A 20462-nucleotide genomic window follows, 5' to 3' on the forward strand; every position below is an offset into this window, starting at 1 on the left:
TAAAGCACCACAGGTGTTTAAATCGTAGTTTGAGAAAATAGAGGTCAAAACTTCAAATATAGATTCTGATGTTTTTCTATATAATTAACTTTCACTATGGCAATACTTTTCTTGAATAAAATAATATTAAATTAACTTTATTCCTGGAGGGGTATTTTTATTTCTAGTGTAAAAGTTAAGTATACTTAGCTAGCCTGATGATAAAATGCCTCTACAATGTGCTGCCAACAGGGAGACCAGCTGCCAGATCAATTATCTGTGTATATCTGCCTCTTCTGGGGAAAGCCAAAGCAAAACTACTGTATGACCAATGAAGAAGACTAAAAAGATTTAATCGATCTACTGCAGCTCATTGAACATTTGTCAAAATGGAAACAGTTGTCCAGAATTTAAAGAGAGGCTCTTACAAGCTGTGTTTTTAGTTAAATATCCCATCTAATGAGTGATTTATTCAGAATTGAGAGCCAGAAAAATGTAATACTATCTACAGTATGGAAAACAGAAACAGGAAAGCTAGTCTTGGGAAGGGTAAGTGTTACTTAAAGCCCCAATTGTTTTACAACCTAACTTTATCTGACAAACAGATTTCCATGTTAGCAAAAAATTAATAAAGGTTCTGAAGTTCTGTTTCAAAATGCTGAGTAGCTAAACTGATGTCTTGTCATGAACTACAGTGCTACAGTGCCACATACAAACATAAGGAAGGAAAACAAGCCGCACAAATGAAGGCAATAATGTGAATGAGCAGGAGAGAGAAGAAGCTGGGTTGCTTGGTTGTTTGGTTTCATTTTCCTGTACGTTTTGGTAATGCTTTACATGAGTAGTTCCCAGACTTGTTCCGCCGCTTGTGCAGGGAAAGACCCTGCCGGGCCGGGCCAGTTTGTTTACCCGCCGCGTCCGCAGGTTCGGCCGATCGCAGCTTCCAGTGTCCGCGGTTCGCTGCTCCAGGCCTATGGGAGCCGCTGGAAGCAGCGCGGGCCGAGGGATGTACTAGCCGCCGCTTCCAGCCACTCCCATTAAGAGTGCTGATGGGGATTTACTTGGATCTCCTGTTGTGGGCCACTAGGGACTGTTCCCCCATTACTAAAGCAATGTAAAGTGCTGTGCCTACACACCAGTATGGCTCAGGCGCGCTCCAGCAATCCTCTTATGCTGGAATTTACATTATTTTTGCATATTGTTCTGTGTATTATTCTTAAAATAATTTAGTTTAATGAAGCATTTAAAAGCAAAGCATTAGTGATTTTTAATACTAAGGTATAACGTTCTTTACAGTGATATGAGAGTTGCTGTAAATATATGGAACAATCTAGTTCTTATTTAGTTATCAGTCCCAGGGAGAGCACTGGGATGTCAATGCCTCCCAAAGCTTCCACGTATGCGTCTTTTGTGTGCCTGTTATTATACCCATCTTGTGGAGTGTAGCTTGCATGAGAGGGAAGCAGCCATGTTCCTGCCTCTTCCACCTCCTTTTGGAGTGCTGGGAGCCTCTAAGGGATAAGGGATGTTGCAGCTATTGTGCTCCCTGGAACATATGGGCTATAATTTTACCGCACCTGCCCCCTCATACCTATGAAAGTGTCAGGCAGAATCTGGAATTTGGAAACATGTAAGAAAGCTTAAAATATTTAAGCACTTGCATGCCATATAAGGGTGTGTATCCAGGGTCAGGATTTGTTTATGAGAGCAGCAGGATGCTCAAGAGGAAGAGTAGGACCATGTTAATATTCTTGTACAGGAGATTTTATATTGTATGTTCCAGAACAACAAAGGGCTTGAGTAAGTATGCTCAGTCCAGTTCCTATTTAATTCAGTGAAGCAGGATATGCCCTAGTGTTTATTTAAAAAAAATCTTGCACATTTTAATGTTTTTATGCCTATGTAAAATCAAGATGTTAGCATATAATCAATAAATAATAATGTGTAAAAATATGGTGACAAGATTTAAAAAAAATCAGAATGTTAACCAATCTATTGTTTAAAAGCAAGAAAAAACTATTTAGAAGAGGAAAATAGATTCCTGATAGATTTCTACCCCACAAATTATAAATAGAACATACTTTATATTCCTGATATATTTATTACTCGCAAATGCCTTTGAATGGATTTTGGTGTACACTCTGCCTTATCAATGCCAGGGAACAGTAAATGGACTTTGGAGTTCATGATGGGCAGAGGTCCATTTTTACAATATTGTAGTATCACATATTCATTTTCCTCTCTTCAGAAAATCTGAGGAGGTGTTCTTTCAATGAATTGTCTTTCTGTCTATGAAAATCAATTCTTTCTTATTACTAGTATCCACCTACTGCCTGTGACTCTGAAAGTGAATGCTGGGTTATCTAATCTGGTATTTCTTCAGGCAGCTTTTTGTCTGTATTTGAAGCATGATGCATCATACAATCTAAAAGCAGGTACTGGCTGGCATGCAACTTACATCTGACAAGATGTCAGCCTTAAATGCAACACCTAACTCGCCTTTTTCATGTACTGTAAACAACAAGATGGGAAGTAAACAAACTGTGGAGGTATGGAAGTACAAAAGGAATTCTGATGTACTTTGCAATGTTGATACTTATTTTAGTCTAGAAAAATAAAAGTACATTACATACTTCAAACTAGGAAATGAAATTCTACATAAACTTACAGCTGCAATTTTTGCATACTAATAAGAGAAAAATGTGTTTAATTTGTTTTAGAGTGCTGAATTATCTCCATCTGTTTGAATATATGGAAAGAGTTCATTCGGGTTCACTTTTCTTGATCATGAAAATAATTGGTAGCCTACTCTAGATATCGGTCTGTTGATATTTCCATTATAATCTCCCTTTTTTAAAGTATTTACATCATCTATAAAACTAGTTTTCAGGCTGAAATATGCAGTATAGATTTTGATACATTTAAAACACTTTCCCTTGTACCTTTCATAAACTTATATTTAAATATTATAAATATTATATAAATTTGTCAATTATTATTCATAAACATCTACCACAGAGAGACAGATTTTGATTTGCCCATCTATTTTCCACACAGACAAGAAAAGCTGTTGGAATTCAAAGTTTTGCTTATACTCTGATACCTGTGCTGATTGCCAGCAAGCTCGTCCCATCTACATCAGCATGTAAACGTTTTAAGTTCTTGTTTACGAATTATGAGGCAGATCAATACAGCCATGTACTGTAGGGCTCAACTAAGCTCACATGAAAAGCTTTTTCACTTGGTGAACAGTCTTGTTTCCTCTGACATTTGTCATAGAATCATAGAATATTAGGGTTGGAAGGGACCTCAGGAGGTCATCTAGTCCAACCCCCTGCTCAAAGCAGGACCAGTCCCCAATGTTTGCCCCAGATCCATAAATGGCCCCGTCAAGGATTGAACTCACAACCCTGGGTTTAGCAGGCCAATTGAAATGTTGGCAAATGCTGACTGACTTTTCAGGTCACTCTCCGTAAAGGACACGTGAGGGATTCTTAACTGATGTCTCTAACAAGTGAGCATGTGTAAGATATCTAGTACATTTTATTTTAGCTCAATCTAAAATCCATGTGGGTGTTTACTCACATGTCTGGAATAGATCATTTGAGGTGACCCACTCAGATAATTCCAGATAGTGTGGTAATTCCATCGTGACAGTTGACCAGCTGTTGAATTGAAAGTCAGTGGCTAATAAAACACTTTCCATCCATTATTTATTTAAATATGTGTCCTCTGACTTTACTAAAACCTGACTGCATGAGACACGTTCACCTAGACCTGTTGTTATGCAGATAGGCTCATTATAAGCCTTAATGTCCTTTATGAACTGCACAATATGAACTGAGAGAAGATACAGGAAAGACATAGGATTATGCTGTTTGCATTTGGCTCCACTTCAGGTGGCTTCTCAATATTGTATTGTACTTTCTGGCAGTTGGAGGCATAGGGACAAGCAGAGCATGGGGTTGTATCCCAGACCATCTTGGCAAACAGCCATTGATGGACTTATCCTCCATGAACTTATCTTATTCTTTTTTTATTCCAGTTGTATTTTGGCCTTCACAACATCCCATGGCAATGAGTTCTACAGGTTGGCTGTTCATTTTGTGAAGAAGTACTTCCTTATATTTGTTTTAAGCCTTCTGCCTATTAATTTCATTGGGTGTTCCCTGGTTCATGTGTAATGTGAAGTAGTAAATAACACTTCCTTATTCACTTTGTCCACATCATTCATGATTTTGTAGACCTCTATCATATCCACACAGAGTCATCTCTTTTTCTGCAAGACTTGGTGCCTTCAGCCAAGCGTCATAAAAACAGTCTCCAGTTTGTTCCATCTTCATCATGCCAGCGCAACCCAAGAACTGAATGTTTATCAGAATGGTCAGAAGGTGAAGCATGAAGTAGAACCGGTCTATCTAGGTGTGACCTTAGACCGCACACTGAGTTACCATGCCCACCTGAAGAAGACAGCAGCTAAAGTTAAGATATGTAACAATCTTCTTAGCAAACTGGCAGGTTCATCGTGGGGTGCCCATGCTCCAACTCTGTGGACATTAGCTCTTGCCACCAAGTATTTGGTGGCGGAGTCCTGCGCACCAGTTTGGAGTCAATCATCACACACCAAACTGGTGGATAAGCAGTAACATGCCGCCATGCGCATCTCTGGCACCCTGTGCCCGACCCCACTCCCATGGCTTCTGGTTCTGAGCAATATTGCTCCTCCTCATATCAGACGAGAAGTTGCCACAGGCAAGTTACTGGAGAAAGTACGCTCCAACCCAAGCCTGCTGCTGCAAAATGACCTTTCAAACCAGCAGCTGCATGTTTGCCATCACATTGCCCATTATGGTCTCATCTGCCACGCCAGGATGTAAGGGCGGAAACACTCTGGTGAGAGGAATGAATATCTGTTATAATCCCCAACCAGTCCCCCATTGCCGACCCCACAATCTGCTCGCCTTGGTTTGACCTGCCCCATCGTCAATGGTCCCTGTTGAACAGGTTCCGGATTGGGTACGGTCTCTGTGCAGCTAACCAGTATCGCAGGGGCTTTTGTAACAGTCCTTTATGCAGCTGTGGCACTGTGCAAATGCTGGCACACATTGTCGACGAATGCCTGCTGACTAAGTTCAGAGGTGGCCTAGAAGAACTGCATCATGCCACTGAAAATACCATCACTTGGCTAGACAACTATGCACACGCTAAATAATAAAATCTCTTTTCTAAGCTGAACAGACCCAGTCTTTTAAATTTCTCCTTGAATGGAACTGTTGTATTCATCTAATAATTTTTGTTGCCCTTCTGTAGGTTTTTTTTTCCCAATTCTAATACATTTTTTTTTAAGATGGGACCATCAGAACTGCATGCAATATTCAGTGTCTTTGAATACCATGGATTTATATGGTGTCATTATGATATTTTCTGTCTTATTATCTGTCATTTTCCTAATGGTTCCTAACATTCTATTAGCTTTTTTGACTGCCGCTGCACATTGAGCAGATGTTTTCAGAGAACTATCCGATATGACACCAAGGTCTCTTTCTTGAGTGGTAAAAGCTAATTTAGACCCCATCGTTTTGTATGTATAATTGGCATTATGTTTTCTAATGTGCATTACTTTGGATTTGTCAACGTGGAATTTCATCTGCCATTTTGTTGCCCAGAGAGACAAGGTGGATGAGGTTATATCATTTCTTGCAGTGGTCTCCAAACGTTTTGGATTGCGCGCCCCCAGGGCCAGCTCTGGGGAGGCGCAAAAAAAAAAAAAAGAAGAGCTGCTGCCGCCATGCCACCAAAGACGGAGCGGGGAGAGCCGAGCTGCTGCCGGCGTGCTGCCGAAGAATCAAAGGTCCGGGAGCGCTGCTGCCGCCGTGCCAGTGGCGCTCCTCCTGCCGTGCACCCCCAGGGATGGTCTTGCGCACTCCCAACTTTGGAGACCACTGATTTATTGGACCAACTTCTGATAGTGAGAGAGACAAGCTTTGAAGCCAAACAGAGCTCTTCTTCAGGTCTGGAAAAGGTATGCTGAACATGACAGCTAAATGAAAGATGGAACGGAATGATTAACATAAAATAGTTGATTTTTAGTGTCTCACAGAGTTATGAATTTGCAGACACTAAAAATCATGGACTGAACAGATACACTGGATCTACGTCTCATTACAAAAATATATAACACTTCTAACCCCCTTTTTGCCCTATGACTGCAGAGGTGTTAGTGGGCCATTCTACTTTGAATGGTCCTTTAAAATATGTGCTAATTACTTAAGCCAAACAATCTGTTCCACCTAGAATTTATCTGTGGTGCTTGGAGTACCTTTCCCAGACTTGAAGAAGAAGTTGTGTGGCTCAAAGGTTGTCTCTCGTACCAACAGAAGTTAGTCCAATAAAAGATATGACCTCTCCCACCTTGTCTCCATTAACTATCTTGAGTAATTTTGTGTTGTCTGCAAACTTTACCACCTCGCTGTTTGCCCTTTTTTCCAGATCATTTATGAATATGTTGAACAACGTTGATCCCAGTATAGATCCTTGAAGGAACCCATTATTTACCTCTTGCCACTGTGAAAACTGACCATTTATTCCTTCCCTTTGTTTCCTATTTTTGATTAGTGGGGGAAAAAAAAACGTCCTCCTTGTCCGATGACAGCTTACTTTGCTTATGAGGCTTTGGTGTTCAAGGCTTTCTGAAAGTCCAAGTACAGTATATCAACTGGATCACCCTTGTCCACCTGTTTGACCTTCTTGAAGAATTCTACTAAATTAGTGAGGCATGATTTCCCATTACAAAAGCCATGTTGATTCTTCCCCAACATATCGTATTCATCTATGTGTCTGATAATTCTGTTCTTTAGTACAGTTTCAACCAATTTGCCTGAAATTAGGCTTACAGGCCTATAATTGCCAGACTTGTCTCTGGAGCCTTTTTTTAAAAAATCAGCATTACATGAACTATCCTCCAGTTGTCTTGTGCAAGGGCTGATTTAAGCAATAGATTGCATACCACAGTTAATAGTTCTGCAATTTCATATTTGATTTCCTTCCGAAACCTTGGGTGTACACCTTCTGGTCCTGGTGACTTATTACTGTTTAATTTATCAATTTGTTTCAAAACCATCTTTATTGATACCTGTATCTGAGACAGTTCCTCAGATTTCTCATCTAAAAAGAATGGCTTAGGTGTGGGAATCTCCCTCACATCCTCTACAATGAAGACTGATACAAAGAATTCATTTAGCTTCTCCACAATTTCCTCTTCTTCCTTGGTAGTTCCTTTAGCACCTCAGTTGTCCAATGACCCACTGATTATTTGGCAGCTTCCTTCTTCTCATGTTCTTTTCTTTCCTCTTAGTTTGTGTGTCTTCTGGTATTTGCTCTTCAAATTCATTTTTGGCCTGCCTAATTATGTTTTTGCACTTGCCAAAGTTTATGCTCCTTTCTATTTTTTTCAATTTTGAGAGATTTTAGAATTCTCCAAGAGAGCATTCCTGTTCATGCTCTAGGGTGTTTTGATATCCTTTGTAGTCAATACTGTGCCTCCAAAACACAAACATCCTCCTTTTTTCCTCACATATTGCTGAGGTTGTTAGATTACCTGCAATTTATGAAGAAGGAAGAAAGATGGCTAGAACACTGGTGGAAGTAGTGTTACACTCAATCAGGTTGAGGCATAAGGAGGTGTTTAGATGTTGAGCAGACACTGTGGGGAAAAAATCTTTGTCACCAGCATACAACCTGTGAAATATAAATTAACAGAAATGTTCCCAGTACTTAACCTGATTAATCTGTTCCTTTTTATCCAACATAGTTGAGTGTTTTCAACACTGATGACTTTTTAAAGTACTTTGTGAATAAGATCATCGGTCTCCTGAGTGAACATTGTGCCTCTGATGCGGGGGAATGAGTTTTCTTTGCTTCATTTTTGGCTTGTATTGCTCAGTAAATCTTTGAGGTGCTATGGGATATATGACCTGCTATCTATGGATTCAATCCATATGCTTCCTGGGTAACAGAAGCCAATGGGGAAGTGTTGGGGCCATTGTTAAAGAAGACTGTCAAATTTCCCTTGAAAGGGACAAGGTGTTTTTATCTTTTTTTATCATTAAATTCTTGCTCAAAAAGCCATCCTTTCACATACAGACTGTTCAACTATTACTGCCTTTTGAATCCCCTTTGTTGTGGACAATCATTGAGAAGATTATGGGAAGCAACCATATCAGTATTGAGGGCCCAATTCTTGTCTCTAAGAAGTTTTAAACCAGTGTAACTTGATTGACGCCAATGAAATTGTTCTTAATTTATTCCAAAATAATTGAAAAGAAAATCGTGACTCTGGAATCTTTAGGTACTCTGTTACCTCAGTTTGTTTGGTCTTAGGTCTGGGTATAGTATGGCCTGTGTTTCATATAGACAGCACATTACCTTTGTACTCCATGCTGTGCACTGATTACCAGCTGAGTTCCAGATGAAGTTCAAGATGTTGGTTTTGACCTATAAAGCTTTAAATTATTTGGATTCTCTTTATTTGAAAGATGGACTTTCTAGATATATATATAGATATATATATATATAATGATAAGAATGTAATTAGGAACCTAGGACTTGCCACAATATATCAGATTAGTTATTAATGTTGTCCAATAGCCTGTATCTCCTAGTAGCCAGATCATGTGCTTCAGAGGAAGGTACAAGAAGCCTTGCAATATGTTATGAAATAACCCACCCACACCAAAAAATCTTTTAAATTCTGATTACGTAACTGTTTGCTTGTGACTCCTGAAGCATGAGAGTTTATATTGTTCTAAAATTCCTGCTGGGTTTGCTTGTTTTTGTTTTTTATTTTACTCCTTTACTGTTTTAACTCTAGATGTTATCGCTACAACTGTCCATTTTTTAAATTTAATCATGGCAAGATCTTGGCCTCAAGCTCTTTACCTTGTGGCAATAAGTCCCACAGGTTAATTGGGAGAAGAACATATTTCCTTTAACCATTTTAAAATTGTGCTCTTCATTTTCCTTGAATGACTCCTTGTTCTTGTATTATAAGAAAAGGTAATTAGGTAGTGCCTGATTTATGCTCGTAGTGCCATTTATTATTCTGAATGTTTCTATCATGTATCCTCTTTAAGATGAGTATTCCAGTCAACTCTAAGGCCCAGATTTTTTGAAGGTATTTAGACGTTGCTCCATTCAGTGTTGTAGTGCCTCAGTGTCATTTTTAGAGCTGATTTAGGCACTTAAATATCTAAATCTCATTGAAAGTCAGTGGGACTTACGCTCTTAAAGGAACTTGGCATTGCAACATTGAATGGGGGCAACACTTAAAAACCTTGAAAAAAAACTGGGCCTAAATGTCGTGTCTGCAGTTATCCAAGGTGCTCAGAATAGAAATTCTATTTATTAATCAAGGGACTGATGCCAGGGTGCTTTCAGTGAGGGCTCCTTTACTGTGGAATCAGATTCTATCCTTGGAAATCCAGAGCCTGATTTGGTGACCTTCCGACTGTATGCAAGACTCACCTGTTCACCTAGGCTTTTCATGGTTGAGCGGATTAAATAGGAGATATGGGGAAGTTGTGAGGGGGGCTACAATGGGGAACCACGTTAATGGTTATGCAGGATGGGTTCTCTTAAGAATTCTGGTTTTAGAGAAGTAGTGTAATATGGCAACATTTGAGGCTTTTAACTTTATGGAATGAGTTTGCATAAACTTAAATGGGGGAAAAATCTAAATAAACCTAAATCTGCATTCCTCTCAAGTTAATAAAGAGTTAAAATAACTTGAGAAGTACATGAGAGATTGTCAAAATAAATAACATTTTAAAGCTGCTGTGATTCACTCATATTTATGTTGCAATATCTAAGAACAGAGGAGGTGAGCTAATACAAGAGTGACAGCCTTAACTTTATATTTTCTTTCCTTTGTCAGTTTAAATTGGAACTTCTCCGTTATTTTAATAGTTTTTTTTATTTTTAAATTTAATCTATTCATCAGTTTTATTTAAAGTAATGTAAAGTGACACTTAATTCCATCATATTTGGCCAATACGTAACTCAGCTGTCATACACCTTGGGAGATTCTACTGGATGTTCAGCTGTCATATGCAATTTAGGCCAAAATATCACTTCTGCAATAGGAAAAATCATTATTATTTTTATATTAAAATGTAAAAATCAAAATTGTAAAGTTATAGATGATTATTCTGTTTCCGTATATTTGCTTTGATGACATTGTCCCTTCATTTTTTTATAACAAAAATACGAAGATTCAAAGACTCAGCAAAGAGAGAGATTCTTGCAAAATAATATCTAGGAAATTGCATGCCTGTAGCATGCTTGCTGATAGAAAGGAGAGAACAGAAAGAGAAGAAGGGATCAAATGATATCAGAGTGACAGCTCACCCTATGAAAATAATTATAAACACTGCATTTAATGTGTGTAATTCACTGAAGGTTTTGTCTATCTGCTTTGGCAACTCTCACTGGGCCCTCCCAGATGTCCCCTCAAATAGCAGATACTGAAAATGTTGAATTAAGCAGTTTAATTTACAATGAAATGAAACAAATCTCTGTAGAATAAATCAAATATCTCACCCATGAAGGGTAATTATCTTTATTTTTCTCAAGAAAGAGAAATCTAGGACTGTGCTATAACTTTTCTCACATGTGAAGTAACAGATGTTACTTCTCTGTGTGAAAGAGAATATAGGTGTTGATATTTACCTGCAGTTATTTTAAAATGTATCAAAAGAGATTCCATGGTAGTAATGAGGAGACCCATATTTGGAAATGCATATTCTCATTGTTTTATTATTTATTATGCAAATTTAGGGATAAATAAACCAATGTCTCATGTAATTCTCAAGTTATTTTAACAATCTTTATTAACTTGAGAAAAATGCAGATGTAGCTTGAGTAGCAGGTATTTATATCATCCTACTTTTGAGGCCCAATTCAGCAATTCATTCACGGGGACTACTCACTTGCTTAAAATTAAGCACAAGCTGAAATGATTTGCTGTATTGGAGCCTAAGGGCGGCCGAACAAAAATTAATCCCAATCCTGCATTGTTTACTGGCTCAAGTAGTTCCAGTGAATGTATTGTTGCTGCTCAAGTGAGTAAGAAGTTCATGATCAGATCCTTATCTGTTATTGCCCTTTAAGAGTTGTCCAATGGCAGCAGAGTTGGTTCTATAATGAGCACTTCCCACCCCCACACAACCACTCTTAAGAATTGTGAGGGATTTTTATCACCATGACTCTCATTGATTCCAAAGGGAGATACAAAGGAAAGAAGCTGAACTTTGACATAATTTGCAATTTTCTTTGTTTTTTTCTTAATAAATGTTGTGCACCCAATATTAATTTTTATTCTACTTGCCTTTTTCATAGCCATTACAGTTCATTTTGGCCCAGTCACTTTGAGATGAGTATAATTTTGGAAGAGTATAATTTCTCCCTAGAGCCTTGTGGCTATAATAGCCCTTTCTGTTGACTCATCTACTATGCATGCACAGCAACTCCATACAGTAAACTCTATTATGTGTCGATACAGAGAAGTTTTCTCTTGAAATGTTTGCAATTCATAGGATGTGTTAAAGGAGAAGCAGTAAACTTTGACTTTGAGTCTTTGCCCTGTTCTGAATATCCTATCGTGCCAGTTGTGTCATTTAACATGTGTATTGCATGCTGAAGAGAAGGGAAATTATAACCATATATGCAAACAAGGCAAACTTACGGTTTTATAAAATTCAGCCCTTAACTATTCCATCTCCACTCCTAGAGCGTAAAAAATGCCTGCAAGAAATTTCCTACCTAGCAGGATGAGTTCATTTCATTCTTGCAAGAGTAGTTGTTGTTGTTTGTGTAACAGTAACATGTAAAGGCCCCATCCCAGAGATACTGTCCTACACACAGAACACATAGTACCACACATTGTACCTACACGTGGTAAAAGACAATCCCTGCCCTACAGAGTTTACAGACAAAATAGACAAAGGCTGGGAAAAAGGCAGTACAGTATACCATTTATCCAAAACCATATGATCCAAACCTCCACATTATCCGAATCTCTTCCTTTTTCCCCAGGTATCTTATGCTGGGTGTTAAGGAAGGGATTCAGATAATACAGAGTTTGGAAAATAGAGCAGAGACCCTTGGCCAGGACTGTTGCTTGGTCTGTTGATTGTATATTAGTTACATTGATTAATTGTATAAGTCAATTAATACTCTGTAGTTTGGCAAGTTTCTGCCCCATGACCAGATCTAGTCCTAGTGCCCCTAGAAGTTTCAGGTACACTAACACATGTATGCTGTGTGATGCTATATGATTAAAGATGACCGTTTATATAATTGATATTGCCATTGTTATACAAATACCATAAGGCTTGTACAAAGTATGTCATGGAAGGTGTCAATGGAAAAGTTATGATTTGTTAAGTATGATTATCCTGTTTATATGCATGTATCATCTTTTTGTCTGAAGTATGAATATTGGTTATGTATCTCAGTACTTTGCAATCGCTTGTATGTATGATTCCTAAAGCATTCAATAGCTCCCTTCTTTTCTTTGTTTTTTTAATATTACTAACCCTTTAAATTTTGGTTACTAAAGGATTGGCATCAACATAATTATTGGGTAAGATCCTAATTACATATTGATCTGGCTAAGTGGCTGATCCCTTGGTATTGGAAGGACCTTATATCGGATGACGTTGGTTTTCAGTAACCACTCATCATAAAGTCCAGTGGCTGAGTGCTGAGCCAAGGGCTGGAATGCCTGAAGAGACTGCATTTTGACTTCTTGTTAACCAGTTAACAGAAGTTCGCTTTTGTTACTGGCATGCTATAACTTAATGATAGAGTATACCACCAGTTTTGGGGGATTGCTTGCTCTATTTCTTGCAGTCTGCCCTGAGTGTGGCATTTTCAGCTATGACCCACTGAGGCATGGTGACATCCTGCGACAAGGTACCAGCTCAATCAACATAATACAATGTCTCCTAGGCCAGTACAAAGATATCTTTCCACTGGCTTCTTCTTTTATACATTGATATAAACAAATTATATATCACATTCCAGATGTTGTTACCACCTTATATCTCATAGTTCGGACAATACATCCTCCTCCATTGTCCCGTTACTCTATCCTTAACTTTGTGAGATGTCTCTTTTGTCTTGTACCGTCCTTTCCGGAATGTGTTTACGTAGTTACTTAAGATGTCTCTATGTTCTTGCACCATCCTCTCTGGTCAGGAATGTGTTTTCCTGGTTAGCTGATATTTAAGTGTTACTATTCTGACAAGGCCTACCTTGTTTCATACTGTTAGCAATTTCTAGGTCTCCAGCAAAGCCTACACCAGTTATGTGAATAAAATCTGTATCACCCATGCTATCTGGATAATTGGGAGCATACTGATTCTCCCTAGATTGGGAAGTGAAGCACAGAGACACTAACTTGCCTAAAGTTGCCCAGGAAGTCTGTGACAAGGTTTATAACTGAACCCTAATCTTTTGAGTCCAAGATCAGTGCCCATAAACCTACCTTTCTTGTTAAACCACTATCTTATGCTATATCATGCATGGATAGCGTAGGATAAACACATGCGTTTTCTTCAGTTGCTGACCCCAGTTGCAGAGGATTAAAAACTGTACCTTTCATACATTCACTAGAGGATTAAACCAAGATAAAGGTATTTTTTTGTTTTGAGTGGATGGATCCCTCTTCATTTTTAATTCTGAAAAGAACTTATTTTCAACAGGAAGAAATTTTTCTTTGTCGCATCAGAGAATCGTTTACTACATCCATCATCTGATTTTTATGGAACGGAAAGTTTTCTAACATTGAGCATTCTTGCCAGGCTTTCACACTGTATCCTGGTTAATGTAATTATCTTTGCACTGTTTCAGTATATAAACCACTTGCAAACACTTTCCCCAAGCACTGGAGTTATTTTGAGTGCTGGGACAAGCTTTATAAATCGGTAGTAATAAAAGCATCAGCGGGATTCATTTGCAGCCTCCTGCTGGGGAGACACTTTACCTTAGCTGCTCCAATTATATTGAATCATAATGAATGAAGAGGTGGATTCCTACCAGGGAATAGTTTGTAACTTGTAAAGGTAGATATAATTGTATAATAATTCTGCTTCTGCTGTTCTGCAAGTTGTACAGTTGTTTGAAGCTTTGTTTAGTCTTTTCATTATGTATTAATAAAGTATAAGAATGTTTATTGATTAATCCAAATAAGGATTAATAAATCAATCGAAATTCTTACATTTGATTGATGAACTGCAAAGGTATTCAAAGTATTCCATTTTTCTTCTGCCATGTTGCTAGTTCTTCTGGTTTTAGGTGATTCCTAGAATGCCTGATAAATCTCCATTTGGTCATCCCATTAGTTCGCTATAAGCATAAAATATAATACCAGAAATGTAGTGCTTTACATTTTCAAAGAACTGTATAAACATTAATGTAATTTAAAGGAATATAACCTTATGAACCATATGAACTTTTTGGAACTGAGCTGAAGAAATGGAGAGAATGTAGCCACAGTTAGAAAAAAGTGCTACACAGGTGAAGGAGAAAACTTGAACTTTCTCACCCTTACCTGTATGTCCAGTCCAATCCAGTCTAATTTATGTTCTGTATAAACCAGCCAGGTCCATACTGTCTCCAGATCATCAGCTGCTTCATGTGAACCATGTTGCAACAGAATATGGCTAAAAGTACAATTTGTATCTGTAATGACACTTATGGTGTCTTTTACTTAGTTATGCTTTATTGTTTCTTTGTTTTGGGGGGAGGAGGGTGGAATTTATGTGACAGCCAGAAGTTTTAAGAGGAGACCATTGGACTAGAACCTGGGATAGCAAATACTAAGAGCTGCAAAGGAATTTCTTGTATGAATGCCCAGCCTTCTTTTAGGGTTTCTCCTATTTTATGAGACTAGTCTTTGCAAGTTCTCTTCCCATGTGGTCCTATGGTTCTTGTGATGGCAGCCTCCATTGTCTAAATGATCAAGAAAGTCTCTTTACAAGGTTAAAAGGTTCTTTTTCTTCATACCTCTCATCCAGAGAGAGAGAGAGCTAGTGATCAGCCATCCGCTCTTCCACTTCCATTGCCTTCTCCTAGAGTGCCATGTGTATCCATACCATAATGGGAGATGGCCCCTGAAATTTAAATAAACAAATATTCATCTACCATGAATATCTATGATGTAGAGGAGAAAGATGAGAGGAAAAAGGCTGACGACCAGCCATAAGAGCATCAAGCCATAAGGCATTGTTCATGCCGGGGTCCTGAATGACATATAATAGGGTTGTCCAAATCATGGCCTGGCAGCGAGCAAGGCAGAATTAAGGTACAGGCACTGTAACACTATATGCCTATGCCCCTTAAGTTCCAGCTTGTGCCCCTGGAGTCACCTGGTTACATCAGGTTTCGGAGCAGCAGCCGTGTTGGGCTGTATCCGCAAAAACAACGAGGAGTCCTTGTGGCACCTTAGAGACTAACCCATTTATTTGAGCATGAGCTTTCGTTATTTCGCTGCACGTGCATCCGATGAGCTGTAGCTCACGGAAGCTCATGCTTAAATAAATGGGTTAGTCTCTAAGGTGCCACTAGTCCTCCTCTTCTTTCCGATTACATCAGAATCTCAACATCTGATTTTTTTTTAAGTAAGTTTTAGCCCTCATGGTAACAAATAGAAGCTCGAACGTATTCACTGAGTGCAACCAAGGCAGAAATGTTTGCCCGAGTCTACGGACAGCCTGAAACAATAGCTCTGAGAAGAATGAACTCTCGCTTTCATCTCTATGAGCTATTAACTGTTCCTCAGGACTTTGCCAATGCCTGCCCCTGCACACCCACAACAGAGGACTGTGTGTATGGCAGAAAAGAGAGCAGCCATTCTAGTCTGTTAATCAACCAGTTACACTCCAGCTGCTGCGGTAAATGCTGTTCCCCTTCCTATCACCTCTGATTTCTCCTGCCAGAGAAGGAACCTAGGAGGAAAAGAACAGGGCCCCAAGCTACTATCCTGCACTCTTCCACCACCATGCAAAGGCTTGAGGGGAGAGTGGTGTGCTTCGGGGCTCTCAATTACTTTGGTCTGGCCCTGGTAACAGGTGGGGTTGCCAGCCCTCCAGGATTGTCTTGGAATCTCCAGAAAGTCAAGATTAATCTTTAAAAAAAAGATTGTCATGTGATGAAACCTCCAGGAATATGTCCAGCCAAAACTGGCAACCTAATTACAGGCAGTTTTGAGAAATGAGTGGAATGGCTGCGTCCTTAGATCAGAGGTGGCCAATCTGAGCCTGACAAGGAGCCAGAATTTACCAATGTATGTTGCCAAAGAGCCACCGTAATACGTCAGCAGCCCCCCATTTGCTCCCCCTCCCGCACCATTGCTCCCAATGCCTCCCACCCACCAGCAGCCCCACTGATCAGAACCTCCCCCTCCTTCCCCGCACCTCCGGATCAGCTGTTTCATGGCATGCATGTGGCTCCAGAGCTACAGGTTGGCCACCCCTGCCTTAGATATAGATGTCATCAGTGCAAGACTGTTTATCTGATATGCTGGAGGCATAAAGGAAAGGTTGCTTCGCTCCTAAATGAGGGTATACTCAAATCAGTCTGGGTCATTTGCTTCCAGAGTTAGGTACTACTGTGGTAAAGACAGTCAGCTATTTGTATCAGGTGCCACAGAAGGATTTTCAGTATTTTTACTCATCCTATGCTTGGCTCCTTACTAGATTCCCCAGAACAGGTGAAAGAAAAATCTACCCTAGGCATCCATACAGAAAGATGTGAGACAGCTATCACTCACTGCACATTTTTTATGTGGGCACCTATTGCTGCTTTTGGAGCATTTGGCAAAAGAGCATAGAAATAGTCATTGAGGTGCAGAATATCCCTTCATCCTCTCCTAAAGCATCATATTATGCTTCTGATACTACAACAAAAGTTATAACAACTGTGCTTTACATTTCAACACCAGTTCTGCCTGACATCTTCCAGGTTCTCTTCAAAGGCACAGTGGAATTGCAGACTTTCTGTTTTGAAGGACTGGCTTTTATCAGTAGAAAGACAGATAAAATCTACAGCTCATTCACTAGGATTTTCACAACCTGCTCCTTAGTAACTATTATGCTACAGTTGTGGGCTCACTCTACCCTGGATATAATAAACAATCAACAGAAAGGCAAACAGCACAGGTCAATTCAGATCGAAACCTGTTTCTAAGACTTTTTCATTCCCTGTGGCATTACCATCAACAAGGCAAACAAGGTACCTCTGCTATATTTCCCCCAACAAAGAGGGTTAATTCACTTATCATGACTCCTAATATTCTGAAATTGCTGTTGATAAATGATAAGAAAATTTAGTGAAATGGGATATGTTCAATCTACCTCCCCATAAGTGGTAATAGTGACATATACATCAAACTTGATAGTCTCATCTGCAAATTCTGAGTGTATTCTGCCTGGTCGTTTTGTTTTATGGGAGCTGAATTAAATGTTTTCAAATTTCAGACTATATGTTGGACCCTGAAATATTTCCTTCCACAGAGTTGAAGTGATTTACTACAGCTGCAGAGCTACAGTGTGTATTTCATAAACAAAGGGGATCTGGGGCACAGTCACTGTGTTATAAAGTAATCAGATGTTGGACGTGGTATGTGAGAAATCAGATTAATCCATCTGTCTGGGGAAGAAGACAGGGTGGGATCCACAAGGGGGCTTAGACACTGCAATGCTGAGCAGGCTGACCAAGTCTCCTGATGTCTCAGGGAGCCTCCTGTTTACAAGGAAAAAGCTCCTGGTTTCTGATTTAATTATGTTCTCTCCCACAACAGCAATGCTATTACTCCTGCTTAGCCCAGCCACTCCAATCCCTTTCTTGGGTGTCTGTACTTTGGCTTCGGGGGGAAGTGGAGGGATTGATGTGTTCTGTGCTCTATGCTTTATATGTTGAACGTGTTGATGCACTTGTGGCCCATGAAGCTAGTCCCACCCCCAGCAACAGAAGACTGGTGTGGGGGTGTTGGTTTAGTGAGGGGATGGTGAACACAGGATGGGGAGTCAGATGATTGTGGGGATTGGGGAGCACAGTGGAGATGAGAAAGGGGAATGGATGTTTCAGCACCAACTTCTGGCATGCGAGCCTTTTCCCACAGCATTTCAACTCAGACCCCATCAGTGCCGCACCCCAGCCACAGATCTCCCTGAAATTAATTGGAAAATGTTGGTCCGTGTGATGCTAAGCATCACAATGCCCAACTTTAAAGCACCTAAAAAAATCACAGGAACAATAATGTGATCCAGAAAGCCCAGTTAGCCACCTGCTTGGGCAATGAATGTGGGAAGGTAAGTGCCAAGTCACCTGCCTCACTCCACACAACAGCTGAAAGAGGTAGTTCTACTTGACCTATAACTTTCAGCCCAATGGTTAGAGCACCTGTCTGGGATGTGGGAGATCCAGATTCAATTCCTCCCTCTCTGCCAGAGCGGGGAAGAGGTTTGAACCGGGGTCGCCATCTATCAGGGGAGCTTTGTAACCACTGAATTATGGGATATTCTGATGAGGGCTCCCTCAGTCTCTTCTGTTGAAGCTGTTCACTGAAGATAAATGATTAACGAATGATTTGAGAAGTGGGACTGAACCCAGGCTGTCCCTCATCCCAGGTGGGGGCTCTGAAAACTGGACTACAGTGATTCATTCTCTCTCATGTGTGTGCAATGACTGTTCTACTCTGTATAAATACTTAGTCATTCAGTGCAAGTCATTAGGGCACCCAGTCCCCCTGCTCCAACCACTCTCAATATTTCTCCAGAGTGCAACAGCTTCAATAGGAGAGACTGAGAGACCCCCTTATCAGAATATCCCATTAGCTCACTGCTGTAGAGCATTCTCCTGAAAGGTGGAGACCGAAGTTCATTTCCCCCCTCTTTATCAGAGGAGGGAGAAAGGATTTGAACGGGGGTCTCCCTTCTCCTCTGACTGGGGTAATTGAACCTGGCTCTCCCATATCCTAGACAAGTGCTCTAACCACAGGGCTATAAGTTAGGTGCCACCAGGACTTAGTTGTATAAATACCTTTGTGGACCACATCCACAATCTGAGGTTGGTATGAACATTTCCTGGAGGAATCAGTAGTACAGTTCATATTCAGAAGGGGGAATGGTCAGTATAGACACATATTTGCTATAAAAAGCAACTCTAAGTGTTTCTTCTTCTGTTGAGGAGCAAGAACAGTTCCCTGGTCAAGTTTACACTGAAATGAGCCTTATAATTCCTTATTACAGTGTTGGGTTTAATGGAAATTCAATCCAACCTCCAGAAACCACCACCACCAAGATGAAAACATGGAGGGAAAAGAGCAGCCAGGCTGACAGGCTAGAGATGAGGGGATAGGATTGTGCTTTTCATTCATGAAATTGCCTTCACAAATTTTCCACACTATTCTTAGAAATGTGTGACTTACCTCAAAGAGACAGAATCTTTTCAAACCATTAACCATTAGGGTTGTGATTAGGCCTGATTGGAAAACAACACAAAACATTTGAAGGTTTCACAATTTGTTTTTTGTTTCACTCCAGAGATAGAGAGCTCTCAATAGGGCAGTCACATATGAATAATGAAGAAATATTTTACAATTCTTTGAAATGTGTCAATTAAAAAAATCCATGCAGGAAAACAACTTTCAGAAGCAGCAGAAATCTTAGCTGTAAAGCTTAGATGTCCAGAACAAGTTAAAAAATATATTCACTTCAGACAGCCAAAGCTGTAAAGTGTACAGTCAGATTAGTAACAATTCCATTAGCCACTGGTTAACTGCCATTGTACTCACTTATGCTGTTCATAAAAGCTTTAAAATACTGTAGAATTTGTGGGGTACAAATTACATTGTTAACTGATTGAATCGTCATTTGCATTTAATGGAATGACAGTAGACTTCATAACTTTCAGTTCATGTATAAAATTTGATATATGTGATTTAAGATGTAGGATCATATGTTGTCTTTATCTTTGTTCTTGTTCACAGAATAAGCCTGTCAACATTCTGATCCTTAGGTTGTTTGCTTATTAGTTTTTCACTAAATTAAACAAATGTCTCTTTTCTGGGAATTGTTAGACAAAGTGACACAGACACATTTCAGCAGGGTAAATAGAACAAAAGTGTGTAAGAACTCAATTCCCCCCCCCCTTCCCCCAGCATTTTCTAGGAATAGTAGTTTCCCAAGGAACGTGACATGTTTCTTGCTCAGCTGTATTTTGGCAGGCTATAAGGAAGTAATGAAACAACCTAGTGTACCCTAAATTGTATCTATTGCTGATATGTCACTAGTTGGGTGGGGTTTTTTTAAGTCTTTGTTTTTTCATAACATCTTTATTTTTCTGAACAAGGGAAGAAATGCTGGAAACTAAACAGCAAAATTCAGCTTTTTGAACTAGTGTTGTTTAAAGGACTCTTAGGG

The 20462-nt window shown here is 39.5% G+C and overlaps 1 protein-coding gene across 5 annotated transcripts in view; it reads left to right on the forward strand.

Annotated features, from left to right (window-relative positions):
• CADM2 (cell adhesion molecule 2) overlaps nt 1-20462 on the forward strand; it is a 1033208-nt gene that overhangs the window by 612117 nt on the left and 400629 nt on the right. The window lies entirely within an intron of this gene.

The sequence above is a fragment of the Lepidochelys kempii genome, chromosome 1 (assembly GCF_965140265.1).
Source record: "Lepidochelys kempii isolate rLepKem1 chromosome 1, rLepKem1.hap2, whole genome shotgun sequence".
Lineage (NCBI taxonomy): Eukaryota > Metazoa > Chordata > Testudines > Cheloniidae > Lepidochelys > Lepidochelys kempii.